This window comes from Aquarana catesbeiana, linkage group LG09 (genome assembly GCF_042186555.1).
Source record: "Aquarana catesbeiana isolate 2022-GZ linkage group LG09, ASM4218655v1, whole genome shotgun sequence".
Classification (NCBI taxonomy): Eukaryota; Metazoa; Chordata; class Amphibia; order Anura; family Ranidae; genus Aquarana; species Aquarana catesbeiana.
This window is the reverse complement of record NC_133332.1, coordinates 33,986,231-34,012,429: the sequence shown is the minus strand read 5'-3', so window position 1 is coordinate 34,012,429 and position 26,199 is coordinate 33,986,231. Positions and strand designations below refer to the sequence as shown.

General features: G+C 43.1%; 1 pseudogene; it reads right to left on the bottom strand.

Moving 5' to 3' along the window:
• Positions 1-17,893, bottom strand: part of LOC141107493 (class I histocompatibility antigen, F10 alpha chain-like) — a 178,504-nt pseudogene extending 160,611 nt beyond the window's left edge.
• Between the last annotated feature and the right edge of the window lie 8,306 nt (positions 17,894-26,199).

Genomic DNA, 26,199 nt, shown 5'->3' with positions numbered 1-26,199 from the left:
TACCATCAAAAGAAAGCTCTATTTGTGGGAAGAAAAGGACGCAAATTTCGTTTGGGTACAGCATTGCATGACCGCGCAATTAGCAGTTAAAGCGACGCAGTGCCAAATTGGAAAAAGACCTCTGGTCCTTAGGCAGCATAATGGTCCGGGGCTGAAGTGGTTAACACCCAACAATGAACATATTTAACCCATTACTAATAATAATATGCATATACTTTTTCTACATGGGGATTATGGTTGGAATATTGTAGTTAGACATACATAGGAATATATTAAACCTATTTCTGATATAAATATGTATATAATTATTTTTCTACATGGGGATTATTGGTGGAATATTGTTTATAAATATACATAGCAACATATTTAACCCATTTATTATATGAATATGCATGGAATTTTTTTTCTACATGGGGATTATTGGTGGAATATTGTTTATAAATATACATAGCAACATATTAAACCCATTTCTGATGAGAATAAGCATATAATTATATTTCTACATGGGGATTATTGGTGGAATATTGTTTATAAATATACATAGCAACATATTTAAGACATTTATGATATGAATATGCATGTAATTATTTTTCTACATGGGGATTATTGGTGGAATATTGTTTATAAATATACATAGCAACATATTAAACCCATTTCTGATGAGAATATGCATATAATTATATTTCTATATAGGGATTATTGGTAGAATATTGTTTATAAATATACATAGCAACATATTAAACCCATTTCTGATGAGAATATGCATATAATTATATTTCTACATGGGGATTATTGGTGGAATATTGTTTATAGATATACATAGCAACATATTAAACCCATTTCTGATGAGAATATGCATATAATTTTATTTCTATATAGGGATTATTGGTGGAATATTGTTTATAAATATACGTAGCAACATATTTTACCCATTTATGTTATGAATATGCATGTAATTATTTTTCTACATGGGGATTATTGGTGGAATATTGTTTATAAATATACATAGCAACATATTAAACCCATTTCTGATATGAAAATGCATATAATTATTTTTCTACATGGGGATTATTGGTGGAATATTGTTTATAAATATACATAGCAACATATTTAACCCATTTATGATATGAATATGCATGTAATTATTTTTCTACATGGGGATTATTGGTGGAATATTGTTTATAAATATACATAGCAACATATTAAACCCATTTCTGATATGAAAATGCATATAATTCATTTTCTACATGGGGATTATTGGTGGAATATTGTTTATAAATATACATAGCAACATATTTAACCCATTTATGATATGAATATGCATGTAATTATATTTCTATATAGGGATTATTGGTGGAATATTGTTTATAAATATACATAGCAATATATTAAACCCATTTCTGATGAGAATATGCATATAATTATATTTCTGCATGGGGATTATTGGTGGAATATTGTTTATAAATATACATAGCAACATATTAAACCTATTTCTCAAACATGAAAATGCATATAACGGAAAATTTATATCAAATACTTACTGTAATTTTCCATTCCTGATAGGCTCCATGGCAGCATACGTGTGGGGTAGGCTCCGCCTCCATAACTACACAATAGGACCCCCTCTCCCATAAATCTTTGCTCTAGGCTGCTATCCATGTTCCGTAACTAGCCTACTCCAGACATTTTGGGAGGGACTCCTGCTGCCATGGAGCCTATCAGGAAAGGAAAATTACAGTAAGTATTTGATATAAATTTTCCGTTTTCCTGACAGGCTCCATGGCAGCATACGTGTGGGAAATAACTCGCACAAAAATGCACACGGGCGGGCAAAAATGTTTGAGCAAAGAAACCAAATTTATTTTACATTGTCAACCGACAATACTTGCAAACCAAAATTAATAGTTGACAGAGCAGCAAGCTCAACACAATAATGAGAAACAAATGTGTTAATAGAAGACCAGGAAGCCGCTCTACAAATGATTTCAGGCGCGACATGCCGGGAAGCTGCCCACGAGGTCGAGATACTCCTAGTCGAATGAGCTGTCACTGCCTCTGGAGGAGCCAAGCCCTTTGCCTTGTATGCCCTCTGAATGGTCTGTACAATCCAAGAAGAAATTGATCTGATCAAAGCTCGCCTTCCTTTGTTTTTACCATGGAGACGAACGAAAAGGAATTCCGTTTGTCTGAATGGAGCCGTGACCTCCAGATATTGCTTTAGAGTGTGGCCTACGTCAAGAGGATGAACATCCTGATCGTTCGTTATTCTAAAAGTAGGAAGTACAATCTCTTGATTTTCATGAAAGATTGAGGTCACTTTAGGGTTTGACCCAAGCATGGGAATCAACACTACCTTATCTGGAAAGAAGGTTAGGAAAGGTTCTTCTGAACCTAGATTTCTAATCTCTGACACTCTTTTAGCCGATGTCACAGCTACTAAGAAGGTGGTCTTGAGCGTGAGATCTCTCATGGAAAGAGAGTTGTCACAATCTGATCCGAGATTGGAGAGAAAATCCAAGACAATAGGAAGGTCCCATTTGGGGAACCTGGGTCTTCTTTGAGGTTTAAGCCTGATAGCTCCTTTAAAGAATTGACGGACTAATGTGTGATTAGCCCAAGATACACCTGTGAAGGCCGAGATGGCTGAAACTTGCACTCTTAGTGAGCTGACTGCTAAAGATAGGTCCAGCCCTGATTGGAGAAAACTTAGAATGTCCTGTACTGCTGGAGTATTACATGGATTTGACCGGGAAGACATATGATCAGAGAATTTAGACCATATCCGTTCGTATACTCTGTTCGTACTTCCCCTCCGGGCACTAAGAAGAGTTGGAATAGCTTCTTCCGGACAGCCTAGGGATTCAAGCCTTTCCCTCTCAAGAACCACACCCTGAGGTGTAGGCAAGATGGGCATGGGTGTAACGCCGAGCCTTGCGACAGTAGATCTGGCCTGAGAGGAAGGGGAACTGGGTCTTGATAACTCAGGAGTGATAACAGAGGAAACCACGGCCTGTTAGGCCAGAAAGGAATCACTGTAATGATCTCCACCTTCTCTGTTCTGAGCCTCCAGAGGAATTGTAGAATCACCGGTACCGGAGGGAAGGCATAAGCCTTCTGAAACTTCCAATGATCTGAGAGAGCATCTATCCCATAATCCTGAGGGTCTCTGAACCTCGAATAATATCTGGGCATCTTGTGATTGCATGGAGAAGCAAATAGATCGACCTCTGGAAGTACTCCCAGGGTCAGAAGCCACTCGAACACCTCTCTGTGGAGAGACCACTCGTTGTTGTCCATTTGCACTCTCGAGAGGAAGTCCGCCTGTACATTTTGGATCCCCGGAATGTAAACTGCCGAGATGTTGGACAAATACTTCTGAGCCCAGCTCATTATTGGCTCCACTTCCTGTAGCAGAGACCGGCTGCGAGTTCCACCTTGCTTCTTTATGTAAGCCACCGCAGTTGTATTGTCCAACCTTAGCATCACAGATGAACCTACTATGAGATGGCGAAATGATAGGAGTGCCTGAAAGGCGGCCCTCAGCTCCAGAATGTTGGAGACAATCCCTCGAGCAGGGAAAACCCATTGGCCTTGTGCCACTTCTGAAAGGCAATGAGCGCCCCAACCTCGATTGCTGGCATCTGAAGTTAACGTGACCCATGAGATGGGCATGATTGAATGGTGATTGCGCAGATTCTTCCCTTGAAGCCACCAAAGGAGAGACGTCCTCATGGATGACGTAAGGTGTATGCGCTGGACTTGGCTGGAAGAATCCCATTGCTGAAGGAACCCTCTTTGGAAGGGTCGTGTATGCCATTGGGCCCACTTCACCATAGGAATGGTAGCTGTCATTGTGCCAATTACTTTCAGGCATTGGAGAGCGGAGAGGTGAGACGACGCAAGGGCTGCGTGTATTCTGTCTCGAATCACTCCAATCTTCTCCTCTGGAAGGGAGATGGTGCCTTCCAATGTGTTGAAGTGAGCCCCTAGAAACACCAGAGATTGTGTTGGCTCTAAATGGCTCTTCTCTAGATTCAGGAGCCACCCGAATTCCTGCAGGGTGGAGATGACTAAGCTCCTGTGCTCTAACAGTTGATCTTTGTTCTGAGCTAGGAGAAGTAGGTCGTCTAAATAGTGGTGGAGATGAACCCCCTTGATACGGAGTAGAGCCACAACCGACAACAGGAACTTTGAGAAGACCCGAGGTGACGTTGTTAGGCCGAAGGGTAGACATGTGAACTGCAGATGCTGATTGCCTACCGCAAAGCGGAGGAATTGTTGGAACTCTGTTGCCACTGGCACGTGAAAGTATGCATCTTTCAGATCGATTGAAATCATCCAATCTCCCAGATGTATTGATTGTTGGATCATAAATAAAGACTCCATTTTGAACTTTTCTTTTCGGATAAAGGAATTGAGATGTGTTAAATCTATTACTGGCCTCCATGTACCATTTTTCTTCTGTATCATGAACAGAGGAGAATACATGCCTTTGCCTTGTTCGTTTTCTGAAACAGGGACGGCTGCGCCTTGATCCAATAAACAGCTCACGTAGGTTAATAGGACCTGCTTTTTCTCTTCTGAACCTGGAAGAGATGTGGGAACAAATCTGAGTCTTGGGGTATTGCTGAAAACCCACTTGTGACCGGAGGAGACCGTCTTGATGGTCCAGTAATCTCGGATTGAGGCCGCCCAGACATGCCCGAAGTGGCGAAGACGAGCCCCCATCTGGCATGCCTGAGCGGGCCCAATCTCAAAAGGACTTTGTGGCGTCCTGGTTGCCTGAGGAACCCCCTTTTGCGGGTTTCTTGAAAGAAGACTGCCTGGATTTCCAGGATCTAGAGAACTCCCGACCAGGTCTGTAGCTGCGCGCATCCCTAGCGTGATCAGGGTTTTGTCTTCTAGGAAAACTGTGTTTCTGATTTTGTAGGCGTCTGTCTTGAGGGAGGAAACCAGACTTCCCACCTGTGGCCCGGGTTATGGCACTATCGAGCTTATTGCCGCACAATGAAGAACCTTCAAACGGAATTCGGCACCAAGCTTGCTTGGAAGCTGGATCCGCCAACCACGGACGGAGCCATAGGGCACGACGAGCTGAAACAGCTGCCAACATAACCCGGGACATCAGGCGGATGACATCAATAGATGCCTCCCCAAGAAAGGCTGATGCCAGCCTGATCTCTTGGATAGGAGAATCCTTAGCCGTTTCAGTAGAGATACCTCTTAAGAACTCATCCACCTTATCAGACCAAGATTCCAAAGCTTTGGAGACTGCAGCTATCGCAAGTACTGGCTTACATGCCATTCCTGACGTCAGGTAGATCCTCTTTAAATCCGAATCAATTCGCCTTTCCAAAGGATCTTTAAAAGATACAGTGTCTTCCAAGGGAAGCGTTACATATCTTGCTAGTCTCATTAAAGCTGCATCCACTAACGGAGCTGATTCAAGGTGCTTTACTTCCTCTTCCTTAAAAGGATATAGTTTCAAGACCTTTGACTGCATGGAACTTTTCTTGTCCATTTTGCTCCATTCCTCCAAAATGACTTCACCCAGCTCAGAGAGAAAAGGAAAAAACTGTCGCTCTTTATTGAGCTGCTTGAAAAACTTCCTCTGTTTTGGGGGGAAGTAACTGGATCTTCCCACTTCAGGGCCTCTTTAACTGCCTTCACCAAAGAAGGAACTAAAGCATACTCAAACCCCACGCCAGGATCTCCCAGATCCGATTCGCTGTCTGAAACAGGAGCAGAAGGGTGACTTGGCTGGGAAGATTCCCATGTCTCATGCACAGAACCTTCACCCACTGGAGGGCATAATGGGTCTGATGGGGAATCACGGGGCTGCTGGGCCTCTCTCTCCTGTAGAGATTCTTTCACAACCCGTCTCACCATAGATTCCAAACGCTGGTCTGCACCATCCCTCTCATCTGCAGCTTTAGAGAAGCAGTGATCACAGAGAGATTTATCTGTTGGAACAGGCATCCTACATCCCCAGCATGATTTTCCTGAACTCTCTCTAGAGTGAGATGAAGGGGGGTGAGAAGGATTTTATTGCGCTGTTCAGATCTGGAAGGAGATCTATGATGGCTAGACCTGGAGGAAGATTGCCGGTGGTGTGATTTTGATGATCCACTTCCTTTATGGGAACTATGTGGATCAGACCTAGTAGGGCTGTGAGGAAAGAAACACAGAGAAGATAGAGAAAGAAATCAGCTGGTGTCCTAAAAATCCTACTCTCAATCCTTGTATAGGCAGAGAAGCAAAACTGCAAACATACCTGCTACAAGCGGGCTGGCCACTAGGGGGCAGTGAGGAGTGTCATAGTGTCAATACAATAGGAAGCTGCAGAGACAGATTCACAGGTTCAGCTGACTGACAACAGACCTCCACCCCCAGACAATAGAGATTGTCTTACCTTGAACCGCCAAGATAGTAGCCCCAGGAAGTCGCCGTATCCCCCACGATCATTCCCAGGGCTCTGAAAGCTTTCCACAGCTTTTAAAAGTGGCGCCCGTGACGTCATCACCGACGTCAGACGCGAGACGCTCGCGCGCATGTGCGAACCAAGCCTCGACTTCGTATTGGATCCGCGCATGCGCAGAACGTACGCCGGTACCCGGAAGTCACAGAGAGAGCGGCCGCTGGAACGCAGAGAGCGTCAGCGCCAATCTAGGACACCAGGAAGCAGGAAAAAAACACACAGAGGTATGATACACATAAACACTGCTGCCATATGTGAATGAAATGTAAAAACTTACCCCTCCACCTACGATCACCTGGGCCAAGGAACGCCATCAGTACACACACACACCGGACTTGGCAGCAGATAATGGTCACCTGAAACATTAGGCAAACAGAACGTGCGCACATAGATGAACCGATCCAATCTTCAGCGCTACTCTGCTATACACTCCATACCCTGCTTAACAGTCAGGGCCTATCGGAGGAATCTTTGGCACTCGGCATCATCGATCGTAGGGAGGTTTATCTTCAGGTAGGAGAACCAACACCTGGTCCTACGGAGGAGGACAAAAAAGGAACATGGATAGCAGCCTAGAGCAAAGATTTATGGGAGAGGGGGTCCTATTGGGTAGTTATGGAGGCGGAGCCTACCCCACACGTATGCTGCCATGGAGCCTGTCAGGAAAATTATTTTTCTACATGGGGATTATTGGTGGAATATTGTTTATAAATATACATAGCAACATATTAAACCTATTTCTGATATGAAAATGCATATAATTATTTTCTACATGGGGATTATTGGTGGAATATTGTTTATCAATATACATAGCAACATATTTAACACATTTATGATATGAATATGCATGTAATTATTTTTCTACATGGGGATTATTGGTGGAATATTGTTTATAAATATACAAAGCAACATATTTAAACCATTTATGATATGAATATGCATGTAATTATTTTTCTACATGGGGATTATTGTTTATAAATATACATAGCAACATATTAAACCCATTTCTGATGAGAATATGCATATAATTATATTTCTATATAGGGATTATTGGTGGAATATTGTTTATAAATATAAATAGCAACATATTAAACCCATTTCTGATGAGAATATGCATATAATTATATTTCTACATGGGGATTATTGGTGGAATATTGTTTATAAATATACATAGCAACATATTAAACCCATTTCTGATGAGAATATGCATATAATTATATTTCTATATAGGGATTTTTGGTGGAATATTGTTTATAAATATACATAGCAACATATTTTACCCATTTATGTTATGAATATGCATGTCATTTTTTTCTACATGGGGATTAATGGTGGAATAGTGTTTATAAATATACATAGCAACATATTAAACCTATTTCTGATATGAAAATGCATATAATTAATTTTCTACATGGGGATTATTGGTGGAATATTGTTTATAAATACACATGGCAACATATTTAACACATTTATGATATGAATATGCATGTAATTATTTTTCTACATGGGGATTATTGGTGGAATATTGTTTATAAATATACATAGCAACATATTTAACCCATTTATGATATGACTATGCATGTAATTATATTTCTATATAGGGATTATTTGTGGAATATTGTATATAAATATACATAGCAACATATTAAACTCATTTCTGATGACAATATGCATATAATTATATTTCTGTATAGGGATTATTGGTGGAATATTGTTTATAAATATACATAGCAACATATTTTACCCATTTATGTTATGAATATGCATGTAATTATTTTTCTACATGGGGATTATTGGTGGAATATTGTTTATAAATATACATAGCAACATATTTAAGCCATTTATTATATGAATATGTATGTAATTATTTTTCTACATGGGGATTATTGGTGGAATATTGTTTATAAATATATATAGCAACATATTAAACCCATTTCTGATGAGAATATGCATGTAATTATTTTTCTACATGGGGATTATTGGTGCAATATTGTTTATAAATACACATAGCAACACATTAAACCCATTTCTGATGAGAATATGCATATCATTATTTTTCTACATGGGGATTATTGGTGGAATATTGTTTATAAATATACATAGTAACATATTAAACTTATTTCTGATATGAAAATGCATATAATTAATTTTCTACATGGCGATTATTGGTGGAATATTGTTTATAAATATACATAGCAACATATTAAACCCATTTCTGATGAGAATATGCATATAATTCTATTTCTATATAGGGATTATTGGTGGAATATTGTTTATAAATATACATAGCAACATATTTTACCCATTTATGTTATTAATATGCATGTAATTATTTTTCTACATGGGGATTATTGGTGGAATATTGTTTATAAATATACATAGCAACATATTAAAACCCATTTATGATATGAAAATACATATAATTATTTTTCTACATGGGGATTATTGGTGGAATATTTTTTATAAATATACATAGCAACATATTTAACCCATTTATGATATGAATATGCATGTAATTATTTTTCTACATGAGGATTATTGGTGGAATATTGTTTATAAATATACATAGCAACATATTTAACCCATTTCTGATGGGAATATGCATATAAATTATATTTCTACATGGGGATTATTGGTGGAATATTGTTTATAAATATACATAGCAACATATTAAACCCATTTCTGATGAGAATATGCATATAATTATATTTCTACATGGGGATTATGGGTTGAATATTGTTTTTAAATATACATAGCAACATATTAAACCTATTTCTGACTGATTCATTTTTATGAAGGTGAGCCGATCAAGGTGAGTCTGTGGACAGGCACGCTCTGATCGATTATTAAGCCTCAAGCACCACTGAATGTGTGTTCAGGTAGAACGCTTGATGCAGGACAGGCCAGTAGCTCAATTGCATACTGTGCAAGCTCTGGCCAGTGATCCATCTTCAAGACCTAGTAGCCCAGTGGATTTTCGGTTGGAAAGGTCTCCAAGTCTGAACTTGCCCAAGGTATTCCTGCGCCATGTCAGACGCTAGCGATGGTTGCTAGAACCAAGCAGACCTTGGGGCTGCAGATTAAAAAATCGTCTGAATGCATCGGTCAGACGGCCACCTTCTCCACTGCTCCTTCTATGACTGACTGAAGCCTCAGCAACACGTTGTCCAGGAGGACCAGGAAATTGTAGCCTCCTAGGCTCTTAAAAACGCATTGCACAAACCTTTCTGCAAGGCCTCCCGAAGATGTTTCATCCTCTGCTCCCTCTGCGAAGGCTGTTTAAGTGTATAAGCTGTATAACCTTACCCTTTTAATGTGGATCAAGAAGGGTTGCCAGCCAGTATTGATCCCTCTCCTTGATACCACGAATAGGAGGGTCCTTTCACAGGCTTTGCAAGATCAGGGAGGCCATGCAGCGTAGGTTTCCTGAGGCATTCGGTCCAGAGTCCTCTGGGTCACTAAGGACGACATGATCCACAGCCACCTCCTCCAAGCCACCTACAAGTCCATGGGTTTCTGGGGACTGAAAATGATCCCTTGAAGACTGCTGCTGATGCTGAGTGCCAGGCTCCACCTCCATGCTGACACAATCCTCCTCCTCCTCTTCCTGTGTCATAGGCGGGCCTGCAGAAATAATGTCTGGATAAAGGGGTCATTGGGAGTTAGGGAAGTCCTCCTCTTCCTCCCTCTGTTCTGCCTCAAGTGCCCTGTCCATTATTCCGCACAGCGTGTGCTCCAACAGGTAGACAAGAGGGACAGTATCACTGATGCATGCACTGTCACCATCCTCATGGCCTCCTCAAATGGTGACAGGACAGTGCATGCATCCTTGATCATTAGCCACTGGTGTGGTGAAAAAAAGCCAAGCTCCCCTGACCCTGTCCTGGTGCCATACTCACATAGGTAGTCATTGATGGCCCTCTGCTGTGTGTGCAGCCGCTGCAGCATTGCCAACGTTGAGTTCCACCTGGTGGGCATGTCGCAGATGAGGCGGTTCTTAGGCAGGTTGCATTCCTTTTTGAAGATTAGCCAGCCGAGCACTGGCATTATATGACCGGCAGAAATGTCCACAGCATTTCCTATCCTGCCTCAGGAGATCCTGTGAACCCGGGTACCTACACAAGAACCACTGCACCACCAAATTAAGGACGTGAGCCAAACAGGGAACATGGGTCAAGTGTTCCTGTTGGAGGGCAGAGTAGAGGTTGGTGCCATTGTTGCAAACCAGCATTCCTGCCTGAAGCTGTCGTGGCATCAACCACCTCTGAACCTGCCCCTGCAGACCTGCCAAAATCTCTGCCCCAGTGTGGCTCCTGTCCTAAGCAGACCAACCTAAGCACCGCGTGGCATCTTTTTGCCTGAGTGCTTGCGTAGCCCCTAGAACGTCTACTTAGCACCACTGGTTCCGTGGTCAAATCTGCATAGGAAGAGGAGATAGCGGAAGAAGAAGAGGAGGGGGTGGAGGAGAGAGGTGTGGCAGAATCACCACTACCAGCATTTTGGAGGCATGGTGGCGGAACAAGCTCCAACATTAATGCACCCTGTCCTGCATCCTTCCCAGCTACCAGCAGGGTTACCCAGTGCACCATGAAAGAAAGGTAACGCCCATGTCCATGCCTGCTGGACCATGAGTCAGCAGTAAGATGCATCTTACCGCTGCGCTCCCTGTCCAACGAGGCCAAGACATTGCCTTCCACATGCCGGTATAGAGCCGGAATGGCCTCCTGAGAAAAAAAATGGCATTTGGGAACCTGCCACTGAGGTACCGCACATTCCACAGATTCTCAAAAGGGGGCAGAGTCTACCAGCTGAAAAGGCAGTAGTTGGAGTGCTAGCAAATTAGCCAAACTAGCATTCAGCCTCTGAGCATGTGGATAGCTGGGGCCAAATTTCTTTTGACGGTTTAGCAACTGGGGTAGGGCAATTTGCCTGCTACAATCAAAATGAGGTTTACCGCTAGCAGATTGCCCACAAGTGCTTGGGACACCTAATTCTACACCTTCATTCCTCTCAGTGCAGGTCTCTGAGAGGACTGAAGGTGTAGTGGGGTTGGAGATCCCAGCTGATGAGGAGCAAGGAGAGGTCCGCCTTGTTCTTTGGTGTGGGTCTTTTAAGTAATGTTGACAACGGACTGCATGGGAGCTCGACATATGTCTGGTCAAGCATGTGGTGCCCAAGTGGCTGCTGTTTTGGCCATGCTTGATAAGCTTCAGACATATGTTGCAAAAAGCAATGGTGCGATCTGCTGCACACGTCTCAAAAAAGGCCCACACCAAACTTTTGAAAAAACTGAGTCAGCAGCGCCCTGCACATGCGGAGCTATGCGGTGTGATGCAGTTGGTTGGCTGTCCTTAAGCTGGCCCCTGGAGGGCATCCTGCCTCGTTGGAGATGTGCCTCCTCCTCCTCTCTTCTATCAGGCACACATGTAGAGTCAGTAAACTCATCATCCCCTCCCTCCTCACCACTGGAGCAAACCTGGCAGTATGCTGCTGCTGGGGGAACATGACTGACAGTTTCTTGTGCTTCTTGGGCACCCCCTCTCTCTGGACTCATGTTACTGCCTTCATCATCAACCTGGGTACCATCATCGGACCCTTCAAAATGCTGCGCATTCTTCTGCAGTATTTACCCGACACTGTGGTCAAACAGTTCGGGGGACTCCTCAAGATAAGATGGTGGGGCTAGCTAAGGAGTGACTGATTTAATTGAGCCGATGGAATATGCCGCTTTGGCAGCTGCATTGGCAGCCAAACTTGTCTTAGCCTGGGTGACAGAGGATGAGGATGGCTTTGTGATCCATTCTATCAACTCTTCTGCTTGTTGTAGCTCAATGCGGCCAGCTGTCGAAAAAAAGGACAAGCGTGCCCCACGGACATGTGCTGAGGATGCACAGTGTCCATGACCACAACTGTTGGCTGTAGACACAGAGCCTGCTTTCCCTCTTTTAGTGGCCTGTGAGCATCTGCCTTTCCTTGGTGGCCTTCCAGACATGGAGTAAAATTGGATTAGCAAAACACTGCCTGAAGTTTACTAGAAAAATTTCACCAGGAATGGCCTGCAGTCAGGTAAAGGCTTGGCTAGACTAGAATGCAGTGGATATATATATATATATATATATATATATATATATATATATATATATATATATATATTGGAGACTGTATATATACTTAATGCACTGCAGATCACTAAATCACTTGCCTGCCTGCCTGAAAGTGTATTTGAGAACATACACCAGCAATGGCCTGCAGTCAGATATAGGCTTGGCTAGACTGGAATGCAGTGGATATATATATGTAGGAGACACTATATATATTTTATGCACTGCAGATCACTGAATCATTTGCCTGCCTGCCTTCCTGAAAGTGTATTTGGATACGTACACCAAGAACGGTCTTCAGTGAGATCTAGCTAAACTGGATACAGCGTATCTATCTATCTATCTATCTATCTATCTATCTATCTATCTATCTATCTATCTATCTATCTATCTATCTATCTATCTATATATACAAAGCCGGGATGTGTATATATATATATAGGGATGAGCTTCGAGTTCGAGTCGAACTCATGTTCTACTCGAACATTGGCTGTTCGCAAGTTCGCCGAATAGCGAACAATTTGGGGTGTTCGCGGCAAATTCGAATGCCGCGGAACACCCTTTAAAAGTCTATGGGAGAAATCAAAAGTGCTAATTTTAAAGGCTTATATGCAAGTTATTGTCATAAAAAGTGTTTGGGGACCCGGGTCCTGCCCCAGGGGACATGGATCAATGCAAAAAAAAGTTTTAAAAACGGACGTTTTTTCAGGAGCAGTGATTTTATTAATGCTTAAAGTCAAACAATAAAAGTGTAATATCCCTTTAAATTTCGTACCTGGGGCGTGTCTATAGTATGCCTGTAAAGGGGCGCATGTTTCCTGTGTTTAGAACAGTCTGACAGCAAAATGACATTTGGAAGGAAAAAACTCATTTAAAACTACCCGCGGCTATTGCATTGCCGACAATACACATAGAAGTTCATTGATAAAAACGGCATGGGAATTCCCCACAGGGCAACCCCGAACCAAAATAAAAAAAAAAAAATGATGTGGGGGTCCCCCTAAATTCCATACAAGGCCCTTCAGGTCTGGTATGGATATTAAGGGGAACCCCAGCCAAAATTTAAAAAAAAAATTGACGTGGGGTGCCCCCTAAATTCCATACCAGACCCTTCAGGTCTGGTATGGATTTTAAGGGGAACCCCGCGCCAAAAAAAAAAAAAAAAAACGGCGTGGGGTCCCCCTAAAAATCCATACCAGACCCTTATCCGAGCACGCAACCTGGCAGGCCGCAGGAAAAGAGGGGGGGACGAGAGTGCGGCCCCCCCCTCCTGAACCGTACCAGGCCACATGCCCTCAACATTGGGAGGGTGCTTTGGGGTAGCCCCCCAAAACACCTTGTCTCCATGTTGATGAAGACAAGGGCCTCATCCCCACAACCCTGGCCGGTGGTTGTGGGGGTCTGCGGGCGGGGGGCTTATCGGAATCTGGAAGCCCCCTTTAACAAGGGGACCCCCAGATCCCGCCCCCCCCTGTGTGAAATGGTAAGGGGGTACTTACCCCTACCATTTCACTAAAAAACTGTCAAAAATGTTAAAAATGACAAGAGACAGTTTTTGACAATTCCTTTATTTAAATGCTTCTTCTTTCTTCCTTCATCTTCTTCTTCTTCTGGTTCTTCTGGTTCTTCCTCCGGCGTTCTCGTCCAGCATCTCCTCCGCGGCGTCTTCTATCTTCTTCTCCTCGGGCCGCTCCGCACCCATGGCATGAGGGGGGAGGCTCCCACTCTTCTCTTCATCTTCTTCTTCATCTTCATCTTCTTCTTCATCTTCTTCTTCTTCTCTTCTTCATCTCTTCTTCCTTCTTCATTTCTTCTCCGGCCACCCGGTGATCTGGGGGTCCCCTTGTTAAAGGGGGCTTCCAGATTCCGATAAGCCCCCCGCCCGCAGACCCCCACAACCACCGGCCAGGGTTGTGGGGATGAGGCCCTTGTCTTCATCAACATGGGGACAAGGTGTTTTGGGGGGCTACCCCAAAGCACCCTCCCAATGTTGAGGGCATGTGGCCTGGTACGGTTCAGGAGGGGGGGGGGGCCGCACTCTCGTCCCCCCTCTTTTCCTGTGGCCTGCCAGGTTGCGTGCTCGGATAAGGGTCTGGTATGGATTTTTAAGGGGACCCCACGCCGTTTTTGTTTTTTTTTTTGGCGCGGGGTTCCCCTTAAAATCCATACCAGACCTGAAGGGTCTTTAGGGGGAACCCCACGTCAATTTTTTTTTTAAATTTTGGCTGGGGTTCCCCTTAATATCCATAGCAGACCTGAAGGGCCTTGTATGGAATTTAGGGGGACTCCCACATCATTTTTTTTTTAATTTTGGTTCGGGGTTGCCCTGTGGGGAATTCCCATGCCGTTTTTATCAATGAACTTCTATGTGTATTGTCGGCAATGCAATAGCCGCGGTAGTTTTAAATGAGATTTTTCCTTCAAAATGTCATTTTGCTGTCAGACTGTTCTAAACACGGGAAACATGCGCCCCTTTACAGGCATACTATAGATACCCCCCAGGTATGAAATTTAAAGGGATATTACACTTTTATTGTTTGACTTTAAGCATTATTAAAATCACTGCTCCTGAAAAAACGGCCGTTTTTAAAACTTTTTTTTGCATTGATCAATGTTCCCTGGGGCAGGACCCAGGTCCCCAAACACTTTTATTGACAATAACTTGCATATTAGCCTTTAAAATTAGCACTTTTGATTATTCATGTTCGTGTCCCATAGACTTTAACGGTGTTCGCGTGTTCGAATGAATTTTTTTCCTGTTCGCATGTTCTGGTGCGAACCGAACAGGGGGGTGTTCGGCTCATCCCTATATATAGATATAAGTTGCTAAATGTTGTACCGTCATTAAATGTAACCATATAGCTACACTCAGCTTTGACATGACGCTACTCTTATATCAAGACATTGCTTGTATATCAAGGCAAAATTTAATAAAACATTTTGCTTGTCTTGCAAAACGCTCTCAAACCAAAGTTTTACTGTATATATATTAAATACACTGCAGCTAACTGAATCAACTGCCTGCCTGAAGTATATTAGAAATACTGGTATATAATATATATATATATATATATATATATATATATATATATATATATATATATTATATTAGAAACTGCCTACTCAAAGTAAATGAAATTAAACTCTCTCTCTCTCTAGATATCTCTCTCTCTGCAAGCAACACACTACACAAGGCTGATGTCCAGGCGGCCTTATATAGTGTGGGGCATGGACTTAACCCCCTGAGCCATAATTGGTCAAAGGCACCCTGCCTTTGGCCAATTATGCCTCCTTGCTGACGGTGCTGTGATTGGCAAAAGTAGCGGGTCATAGTGCAGGTTTGGCCAATGCACTGCGATTAATCAGTGCATTATGGGGTGTGGCGCTCCACTCGAATTTGGCACAAACGCCCCCTAATGTTTGATATTTGGGAACGATCTAACAGCCGATGTTTCAGTCAAACTCATGTTCGACTCGAACTCGAAGCTCATCCCTATTCCTAGGCATGTTTAACCATGGCATTTCACCCATGAAGAAAAATAATTATGTGGCTATTCATCTCATAAATAGGTTAAATATGTTAAATGTTATTGTAAATGATAGTCCAGTCATAATCAACCTAAAAAACAATAACTTTAACCATATTCCTATGAGAAACAGGTCAAATGTATTACATAGGATGTTTAGCTAAGATATTTCACCCATAATCCCCATGTATAAAAACAATTATATGCATATTCTTATCAGAAATGGGTTAAATATGTTGCTATGTATATTTATAAATGATATTCCACCAATAATCCCCATGTAGAAATATAATTATATGCATATTCTCATCAGAAATGGGTTTAATATGTTGCTATGTATATTTATAAACAATATTCCACCAATAATCCCCATGTAGAAAAATAATTATATGCATTTTCATATCAGAAATAGGTTTAATATGTTGCTATGTATATTTATAAACAATATTCCACCAATAATCCCCATGTAGAAATATAATTTTATGCATATTCTCATCAGAAATGGGTTTAATATGTTGCTATGTATATTTATAAACAATATTCCACCAATAATCCCCATGTAGAAATATAATTATATGCATTTTCTCATCAGAAATGGGTTTAATATGTTGCTATGTATATTTATAAACAATATTCCACCAATAATCCCCATGTAGAAAAATAATTACATGCATATTCATATCATAAATGGATTAATTATGTTGCTATGTTTATTTATAAACAATATTCCACCAATAATCCCCATGTAGAAAAATAATTCCATGCATATTCATATCATAAATGAGTTAAATATTTTGCTATGTATATTTATAAACAATATTCCACCAATAATCCCCAAGTAGAAAAATAATTATATGGATTTTCATATTGGAAATAAGTTTAATATGTTGCTATGTATATTTATAAACAATATTCCACCAATAATCCCTCATGTAGAAAAATAATTATATGCATTTTCATATCAGAAATAGGTATAATATGTTGCTATGTATATTTATAAACAATATTCCACCAATAACCCCCATGTAGAAATATAATTATATGGTTATTCTCATCAGAAATGGGTTTATTATGTTGCTATGTATATTTATAAACAATATTCCACCAATAATCCCCATGTAGAAATATAATTATATACATATTTATATCAGAAATAGGTTTAATATATTCCTATGTATGGCTAACTACAATATTCCACCCATAATCACCATGTAGAAAAAGTATATGCATATTATTATTAGTAATGGGTTAAATATGTTCATTGTCGCGTGTTAACATGATATTCTTCCAATGATCCCCATGAGAAATAATAATTCTACCCATATTCCCATCAAAAACAGGTCAAATGTAATTTTTACATTACTTTTGTATCCTGTTGTACAGCTGCATATATATCAGCAAGTGAAGAGTTAAACATTAGCAACTGCTTCTTGCAACATTGTATCAAGCACTGCAGGAAAGAATAACATATTTTGAGAAACAACAGAGTCATTACCATATATATGTGTATATAGTACATTGACATCTAGTGAGAGTTCTCAGTATTGCAGCCAATAATCCCATCATCCCAATATGCAGTTTTGTACGTCCCGATATAAAGGAATATATTACAGGATACTTCACAATTCTACAACACATAACCCCCCCCCCCCCCCCCCCCGCAATACTCACCACAATACCCTCCTGACACCCCCAGAATGATCAGGATGAGGGGTGTCATCTCCATCCTCTGGGGGTGATCTATACGGAGAATCTACAAAACATAACACCATCAACTTCAGAGCAGCTATGAAGTCACACTGTGTGTTAGACCTGTGTACAGGAAGCTCTGTGCTGATTGGATGAGGTTGGCTCTCTGTCCAATAGGAAAATGAATACACAGATTGTCACTAGTTGTCGGGCAGAAGGAGACTGAACAGGTTGGGAGCGCTGAGTAATAGGTGAAACCCTGAGTCATTCATCACATAATATACAGTTGTTCTCATAAGTTTACATACCCCGGAAGAATTTATGATTTCCTGGCCATTTTTCAGAGAATATGAATGATAACACAAAAACTTTTCTTTCACTCATGAATAGTGTTTGGCTGAAGCCATTTATTATCAATCAACTGTGTTTACTCTTTTTAAATCATAATGACAACAGAAATTACGCAAATTACCCTGATCAAAAGTTTACATACCCTGGTGATTTTGGCCTGATAACATGCACACAAGTTAAAACAAAGGGGTTTGAATGGCTATGAACTTGTTCAGATCCATGCTTTAGCCGAATGACGGCTACAGTGCAGACCTACTTTGCTGGGAGTACGTCTATTAATGTCCTTCCATGCCCGAGCGGCCTGCTTGCCCCCTGTAGGGCGCGCACGGCATGCTCTGTGATCAGCGAGTCTATTAGACTCGGCTGATCACAGATCAGAGTAAGGGGGTCGATCCTGACAACTTACCACATGATCAACTGTCAGCCAATGACAACTGATTATGTGATGTAAACAGAGTCGGTAATCGGCTATTTTTCTCCTCGCGCTGACAGCGTGAGGGGGAAAAAAAGATCACCAGCGGCTGTGAGAGGGACATCAGTCCCGATCAAGGAGAGCTGCCGCCAGCTCATCTGTGCCCACCTGTGCCACCTAGCAGTAGACAACAGTGCTGCCTACCAGTGCCCACCAGCGCCACCTACCAGTGCCCACAGTGCTAGCCATCAGTGCCCACAGTGCCACCCATCAGTGCCCACAATCAGTGCCTCATCAACAGTGCTGCCCATCAGTGTCATATACCAGTGCCCATCAGTGCCACCTATCAGTAACACCTATCAGTGCCCATCAGTGTCACCCACCAGGGCCCATCAGTGCCATCTTATCAGTGGCCATCAGTGCCACTTTATCTGTGCCCATCAGTACTGCCTTATCTGTCCCCATCAGTGCCGCCTTATCTGTGCCTATCAGTGCCGCCTTAACTGTGCCTATCAGTGCCCATCAGTGCAGCTTATCAGTGCCCACCAGTGCAGCCTATCAGTGCCCACCAGTGCCGCCTCATTAGCGCATATCAATGAAGGAGAAAAATTACCTGTTTGCAAAATTTTATAACAAACTATGAAACATGATTTTTTTTTCAAAATTTTCCCATCTTTTTTTGTTTGTTTAGCAAAAAATAAAAACCCCAGCTGTGATTAAATACCACCAAAAGAAAGCTCTATTTGTGTGAAAAAAATGATAAAAATTTAACTTGGGTACAAATTAATTTGTTGTATGACCGCGCAATTGTCATTCAAAGTGCGTCATTGCTGAAAGCTGAAAATTGATCTGGGCAGGAGGGAGGGTTTAAGTGCCCAGTAAGTAAGTGGTTAAAAGGTAACCATCCTCACCTGTGATCTGTTTGCTTGTAATTAGTGTGTGTGTATAAAAGGTGAATGAGTTTCTGGACTCCTGACAGACCCTTGCATCTTCCATCCAGTGCTGCACTGACGTTTCTGGATTCTGAGTCATGGGGAAAGCAAAAGAATTGTCAAAGGATCTGCGGGAAAAGGTAGTTGAACTGTATTAAAGGGGATATAAAAAGATATCCAAGGAATTGAGAATGCCAAACAGCAGTGTTCAAACTCTAATCAAGAAGTGGAAAATGAGGGTTTCTGTTGAAACCAAACCACGGTCAGGTAGACCAACTAAAATTTTATCCACAACAACCAGGAAAATTGTTCGGGATGCAAAGAAAAACCCACAAATAACTTCAGGTGAAATACAGGACTCTCTGAAAACATGTGGTGTGGCATTTTCAAGATGCACAATAAGGAAGCACTTGAAGAAAGATGGGCTCCATGGTAGAGTCGCCAGAAGAAAGTCATTACTACACAAATGCCACAAAGTATCCCTCTTACAATACGCCAAACAGCACAGAGACAAGCCTCAAACCTTCTGGCACAAAGTCATTTGGAATGATGAGACCAAAATTTAGCTTTTTGGCCACAACCATAAACACTACATTTGGAGAGGATTCAACCAGGCCTATAATGAAAGGTACACCATTCCTACTGTGAAACACTGAGGTGGATCACTGATGTTTTGGGGATATGTGAGCTACAAAGGCACAGGAAATTTGGTCAAAATTGATGGCAAGATGAATTCAGTATGGTATCAAAAAATACTGGAGGACCATTTGCATTCATCAGCCAGGAAGCTGCGCATGGGATGTACTTGGACATTCCAACATGACATTGACCCAAAACACATTGCCAAGTTGACCTGTCATTGGCTACAGCAGAATAAAGTGAAGATTCTGGAGTGGCCATCTCAGTCTCCTGACCTCAATATTATTGAGTCACTTTGGGGAGATATCAAACGTGCAGTTCATGCAAGACAGCCCAAGAATTTACAGGAACTGGAGGCTTTTTGCCAAGAGGAATGGGCAGCTTTACCATCTAAGAAGATAAAGAGCCTCATCCACAAATACCACAAAAGACTTCAAGATGTCATTGATGTTAAAGGGTGCAATACACGGTTTTAAGAACTGGGGTATGTAAACTTGCTTGAATCCTTGAATTGTCTGGATAGGCGATCTGCTTCCAAGTTCTGACAGCCTGGAAGATATATGGCGCTCAAATCTGGGAGATATTGTTGTTTCACCTCTCTCAAGATTGGCTGTGCGTCCCGCCTTGACGCTGTATGTAGGACACTGCTGCCATGTTGTCCAGATGGAGCAGGACTGGGCGACCCTGTATGTGAGGCAGCAAAGTGGCTAATGCCATGAATGCTGCTCGAAGTTCCAGAATATTGGAAACTAGGCCCTAAATTGAGAAATTCCCATCTGCCCTTGATCTTGAGTTGTTCGCAGGTGGTGCCCCACCCTGCTGCTCTGGTATCTATGATAACAATGATCCATGGGTGTGGCCCTAATGGACAATGCTGTACTAGCATTTCTTGTCTCGTCCACCACCAGAGACCTTGGCGCATCCGGCTGGTGATCGTGATTGGCTGGGCTAGACAAACCCTCTTCCATTGTATCAGGAAGCCCTGTTAGAAAACTGAGTTTCCAGTGACCCCAGGGGATCATCAGGATACATGAAGCCATCGTCCTGAGAAGACTCATGCACTGGGATGCTGGCATCAGTGGTGCAGCCAATGCCTGTTGGAACTTTTCCCTGATTTTGGGGAGTTTCTGAAGAGGCAAAGAAACTGTGGCCGCCTGAGTAGTGAACTATGCCCCTATTGCCGCGTACACACAGCGGACTTTCCGGCAGACTTGGTCCGGCGGACCAGACTTCGTCAGACAATTCGATCGTGTGTGGGCTTCAGCGGACTTTTTTTCCCAAAAGTCCGACGGACCTAGAAATAAAACATGTTTTAAATTTTTCCGACAGACTCGAGTCCGGTCAAAAAATCCGCTCGTCTGTATGCTAGTCTGAAGGATTAAAACCAACGCTAGGGCAGCTATTGGCTACTGTCTATCAACTTCCTTATTTTAGTCTGGTCGTACGTCATCACGTACGAATCCGTTGGACTTTGGTGTGATCGTGTGTAGGCAAGTCCGTTCGTTAGGAAAGTCCGTCGGATAGACCGTCAGACCAGTCCGGTCGAAAAGTCCGCTTGTGTGTACGTGGCATAAGTGGACCATTTTCTGTGTAGGTTCCAGCTGGCTTTTTTGATAGTTGACTATCCAGCCAAATGACCGTAAGGTGGACAGCAGGAGCTCCTTCTGCATCCGCAAAAGGTCTTGGTCCTGGGCCAGGAGGATGATATCATCCAAGAAATGATGGACTCTGGGCCCTTTCTCCCTCAGTGGGGTCAAGGCTGCAATCAGAACCTTGGTGAAGGTTTGAGGAGTATTGGATAGGCCGAAGGGAAGGCAGTCAAATTGGTAATGCCTGTCCCCATGGCGAACCTGAGCAACTGATGGCATGACTAAAGAATTGGGTTATGCAGGTAGGCATCCTGTAAATCCACCGAAATCATCCAGTCTTTTGGTTGAATTATCTGGATTATGGTGTGGAGGGACTCCATCTTGAATCGCTCTACCTGGATAAATTGGTTCAGCTTCTTAAGGTAAATCACTGGTCTGAAGCCCCTGTTTTTTTTCTGGATCAGGAAGAGTGGTGAGTAAAAGCCTGTAAACCTTTCACAGACCGGAACTGATATGATTGCCCCTTGAAGCAACAAGATGTTGATGTACTCCTGAAGAGCAGCTAACTTCTGGGGGTGACTGTGTTGTCTTGGTGGGGGTGAAGGAGTATTCTGGAGGCTGCCATTTGAACCGCCAATATTGGCCCTGCGCCACTGTTGACTGCACCCACCGATCTTGACAGTGGTCTTGCCAGACCTAGTTGTCAGAAACCATGAACCAGACCGAGACAGAAGTACAGTAAAATCACACTTGTTTAATAATAAAAATAAAAAGGTAAATAGAGTAAGCGTAGTCAAAGCATAGCCAGAGTCCAGTAACCGGAACGGGTAGTCAGCCAAGCCAGAGTTCAGTAACCAGATCGGGTAATCAGCCAGGCCAGAAGTCAGGGATCCAAGTAGAGGAACAGCAAGCAGGATAAGGAGCCAGAAGGGATGTCAGCAAAGCCAGTCTTTACACAGGAACGCAGGAGATGGTTTCTTGTGATGTGACCAAGACGAAGGCAGGAATGACCTGAGCTGGAGATCTTTAAGTAGGCGGGACTGACGAGCAGATCCACAACAGCTGGTTAACTGTGGAGAGAGATGAGAGCTGGCAATTAGCTGACAGCTGAGCGGCCAGCTCAGAGAAAGAAGGGCTGAGCCAGCCCTGACAGTACCCCTCTCCTCAACGACCCCTCCCCTTCGGAGGACCACCGCGCTTGAGGGGAAAACATCTATGGAAATCACGGAGGAGGGCAGGAGCATGTACGTCCGAGCATGAGACCCAAGAGCGTTCCTCCAGACTGTACCCCTTCCAATGCACCAGGTACTGTATGCATCCACGAAACCTACGGGAGTCAACAATGGATTGTACCTCATACTACTCATGGTTCTCAACCTGTATAGTGTGAGGATGTGGCAACGAGGTGGTAAAGCGGTTGCAGACCAACGGTTTCAATAAGGAGACATGAAACACATTTGATATGCGCATACTTGGAGGAAGGTCCAATGCGTAAGCCACTGGGTTAATCCTGCAAAGGATACAGAAAGGCCCAATAAACCAAGGTGCGAACTTCAGTGAGGGAACACAAAGTCGGAGGTTGCGAGATGACAGCCAGACCCTGTCCCCAACCTGATAGGAAGGCGCAGGCAGGCGTCTGCAGTCAGCATGAAGTCTGTACCTATGATTGGCATGACGCAAAGCCTCCTGGACTTGTGCCCAAGTGGAACGAAGACCACACATATGCTCCTCTAGCGCAGGAATACTCTGCGGAACAAATGAGTCAGCATTCAGTCTGTACCTATGATTGGCATGACGCAAAGCCTCCTGGACTTGTGCCCAAGTGGAACGAAGACCACACATATGCTCCTCTAGCGCAGGAATACTCTGCGGAACAAATGAGTCAGGAAACATGGAAGGTTGGAAACCATAATTCGCCATAAACTGAGACAATCGGGAAGCAGAATTCAAGGCACTGTTGTGAGCAAACTCACAAAATAGGTCTGACCAGTTATTGTGATGGTCAGAAATATAGCAACAGAGGAATTGCTCCAAGGACTGATTGCCTCGTTTAGTGGCCCCATTAGACTGCGGGTGATACACAGAGGTGAAAGCAAGCTGAATTCCCAGCTGTGCACAAAAGGCTGGCCAGAACCGGGACACAAACTGACTACCCCTGTCCAAGACAATCACCTTGGGTAGCCCATGTAAGCGAGAGATCTCCCAAGCAAAAATGGAAGCTAGTTCCTTAGAAGTGGGCAACTTCTTAAGTGGAATACAATGACACATCTTTGAGAACCGGTCAACCACCATAAGGATAACTGTGTTGCCTTGGGAGTTGGGCAACTCCACAATGAAATCCATAGAAAGGTTGGTCCAGGGCCTCTCTCCATTGGGTATGGGTTGTAGGAGGCCCACTGGAAGGTGTCGTGGAGTCTTACTCTGAGCACACACGGAACAGGCAGCTACATCAGCACATAGACTAGCCCACCAGAATTGTTGGGAAATGGCCCAAAGGAGTTGATCCTTACCAGGTTGGCCAGCTGCCTTGGGAGAATGGTAAGTCTGGAGCACGGCAGTACAGAGACACTCTGGGACAAAGCAGTGGTCACAAGGTTTCTCAGGAGGAGCATCGACCTGAGCAGCAAGAATTTTGTCACCCAAAGGAGAAGTAAGACTGGTGCGAACCGTAGCCAGAATACGATCAGGAGGAATCATAAGAACCGGAACCAACTCCAACTTGGAAGTGGAGGAAAATTGTTGTGACAAGGCCTCAGCCCTTACATTCTTAGTACCGGGTAAGAATGAGACAATGTAATTGAAACTTGACAATGAGCCCATAGCGCCCTTCTGGGAGAGGCGTTTAGCCTCAGACAAGAATGTGAGATTCTTATGGTCAGTGAGAATGAGAACCGGCACAGTGGTACCTTCGAGGAGATGTCTCCATTCTTTTAGGGCTAAAATGATTGCCAACAGCTCTCTGTCACCAATCTCATAATTGCACTCGGCAGGTGACAATTTCTTGGGAAAGTAGCCACAAGGATGCATAGCACTCTCAGAGGTAGGACGTTGAGACAGAAGGGCGCCAACACCAGTCTCAGAAGCATCCCCCTCAAGGATGAAAGGTAACGTAGGATCAGGATGTGCCAACACAGGAGCAGAAACAAAGGCAGCCTTGAGACTTTCAATAGCCTTAATGGACCCAGGAGACCAACTCTGTGGGTTACCGTTCTTTCTGGTCATATTGGTCAGGGGCTTGACTAGAGACGAGAAGTTACAAATAAACTTCCGATAATAGTTGGCAAAACCCAGGAAACGCTGCAGAGGACGTAACCCCATGGGCCGAGGCCACTGTAGGACTGCCGAAAGTTTCTCTGGGTCCATAGAAAAACCAGCAGTCGAAATGACATAGCCCAGGAATTTAACCTGTTCCCGATGGAACTCACACTTCTCCAGTTTACAATAGAGATTGTTCTCTCTTCATTTCAAAAGCACACAACAGACATCTGTGTGGTGGCTCTCCAGGGACTTGGAAAATATGAGGATATCATCGAGATAAACCACCACACATAACTGCAACAAATCTCGGAGGACATTGTTAATAAATTCCTGGAAAACTGCCGGGGCATTACAAAGGCCAAAAGGCATTACGAGATACTCATAATGGCCTGTTCTGGTATTAAATGCAGTTTTCCACTCGTCGCCCTCCTTAATCCTCACGAGATTGTAAGCCCCTCTCAGATCAAGCTTAGTGAAAACCTTTGCTCCCTTGAGGCGGTCAAATAACTCTGTAATCAACGGGATCGGGTAGTCATTCTTAATCGTGAAGTGATTGAGACCCCTATAATCAATACATGGTCTCAGTTCACCGCTCCTCTTCTTTTTTTTTTAACATAGAAGTTTATTTAAATTTTCACAACAAAAACAGTTCACTTCGTATTAGATTAAAGTACAGATGGCATGCATAAAACCGTTTCATAATCTGGTATATATGAGATTCAATACCGCTCCTCTTCTTCACAAAGAAGAAACCAGCACCAGCAGGAGACAAGGATTTGCGGATGAAACCCAGAGAAAGTGTGTCTGCAAAATACTCCTCCATGGCTTTATCCTCCAAGACCAACAAAGGGTAAACCCGGCCACGAGGGGGAGTAGCACCAGGTTGAAGGTCAATTGTGCAATCCTACGGCCGGCGTGGAGGCAAACTATCTTTGTCAAAGACATCGCTAAAATCACGGTACTCCTCTGGCAGGGAGGAGAGTGAAGAGGTACACAGGACCTTGGCTACCTTCCGGAAGCATGTTTCACTGCATTGTGGTGACCAGGAGAGAACCTCAGCACGGAGCCAAAAGAGGGGTTGTGCCTCTGTAACCAAGGATAACCAATAACCAGAGGAAACTTAGGAGACAAAATCACTCGGAATTGGATGGATGGTGAAGAGCCCCTACGGCCATGGACAATGGAACCGTCTCATGAGTCACATAGGCAGGCTGTAGAGGTCT